The sequence below is a fragment of the Aplysia californica genome, unplaced genomic scaffold (genome assembly GCF_000002075.1).
Source record: "Aplysia californica isolate F4 #8 unplaced genomic scaffold, AplCal3.0 scaffold00291, whole genome shotgun sequence".
Classification (NCBI taxonomy): Eukaryota; Metazoa; Mollusca; class Gastropoda; order Aplysiida; family Aplysiidae; genus Aplysia; species Aplysia californica.
Window position 1 is genome coordinate 228,924 of NW_004797561.1, and position 2,141 is coordinate 231,064.

Sequence of the window (2,141 nt, forward strand, 5' to 3'; positions counted from 1 at the left end):
GGGGTAACCTTTAGCCCTCCAGTCCGAACTCCTTTGACTTAGCTCTATCATCAGGGGTCTCCCCTCTTTGTGAGGCGTAATAAAACCGCAATTGATTTATTTCTGAAATGGAAGGAGGAGGAGGAGGGGGTCGAAATATACTGTTACCGAACAAGTGAGGTAAAACTATGTAGGAGGCATAGCACTTTTCCTCATAGCACAAAAGTGAAAGACATTTTAAAAGTGTTATACGGGCTTGATCTGGCTACACCAACCATTCCCTTCTCTATGAAAGAAATAACGTTGCTATTGAATCGGGAATTCTACGGATGTTAGGGCTTCACGATTAACGAAAATGCTCACGAATTCATAGAACTCATTACGGTGGATAACTTCTTTCCACTGGCCATGTTTTGAGAAACGAAAGAATTCAGGCCCAGGTAAGCAGCTTTTAGAGACACGAACGAAAATATGGTTTCAAGCCGAGGAAGAGAATAAAAGCAATCTCAAGTGATTGATCGAATATTTTGTAGAACTATATCCTATAACTTCCCCGGTTTCCGTCTATCAGAGGATCTGATAAAGATTCTTTTACAGGGAGATTGTGGAGGAAAAAAAATCCTTGTATCATGATATTCCTAGGGTCTCATCTAGCTGTCTGAAACAAAAATGAAATCTCCCTAGAGCAGATAAAGAAGCTTAGGTGAAAAAAAAAGTGCGTTATCCAGGATGTGCTGAAAAAAGAGAAGAAGAAGATATAATATAAGACGGTTTTTTTTTCTTTACAAAATCTTGAAAATGTGCCCATTCTTAGACCGCAACACTTGTGCTCAGATGGCACCTTATGTATTTTATCAAGTTTAAAACAGTCACACTGCTTGAAACACTCTTCGAGAAGCATACCACTAAAACTCTTGAATGAAATCGAAAAGAGGGTTTGTTGAATGTTTTGTTTAGAAACGAGATAGGTGTTATCGAAGCCGAAATATTTGACACAGACTTCGAAAGAACAAAGAAGGAAGAGAAGGAGAAATACATACTGGACACAGACACAAAAGCAATGCAATGGGAAGTGAAGATCTTATTAGCATCAGAAATACGTGTGCCGAAAGCAGAAACACCAATGCGGGTATGCTAAGAAAAGGTCATCTGTGCTATACTACCGGATTTCTAAAAGAGGACTCTGTCATCTTTGAACAAGTTTCAAAGGGGGCGTCAAATTTGTGAATACGAAGAAAGTCAGTATTATACTTGTTCGAGAGATAACATGTTTTAGACTTTTGAACCGCAACTGAGTGAAACGCAACATTTTGCACTTAAAAAAAATCAGCCCTAATGGGTATTCCACCATTAAATAAGAAATATAACTAAAACAACCACCGCTAAGCCTACTCGGGGAAGATGGTGGCTTTTTGAATTGTATGCTCCTTGTGTCTCCAGGTGTTAGTCATTTCTTTTCAGACAAGCTCGGATACGGCGCTGGAAATTTTGAATAACCCTGAGGCATGTTTCTGGTATGCTTCTTTGGACAACCAGTTCAGTATTGAGTTTCAATTATTTGTTTTTTTGTGGGTTGCTGCCATAAACTCTGTTAAAACACGTGAAAGGAAATCTTTTAATGGGGTTTCAAGTTAAGCTGGTGCGGTGAAAATTCACTTGTAAGATTTCGGCTTATAAGGCCGTCTCCCAACTTTTCTTCTAGCCTTGCAAGGGTGACTCTTGTTGGGTGTTGGGTAGGGTGGGCCATTTAACATGACGGCCGTATTGTCTTTGTCCTGAAACCAAAACGGGCCGATCTCTGTCCTGTGGCGGAACACTTTCAAGAAGTAAAGTTTTGCGCTTTACTCAATGTGGTTGAGATTTTCAAAACTGAAACACACAGACTGATTTTGTTCATAAAGAAAAATTTAACGTTCCTGTAGCTGAATAATATTTGTTCGAAGTTTGGTTGAGATTAGCACAAAGATGACTAAGTAACTGCTATTCAAATGGGTTCTAATTTAGACATCTATAACCTTTATTGCCAATAGGTACCTAGATATTCTTCTTCAGTTCATTTGTGATACCTCTTTGCACTTATTTGACATCTATGAGGGTGATTTAATGAACGGGTTCAGAACCGAGAGAGAACAAGAGAGCGAGCGAGCGAGCGAGAGCGAGAG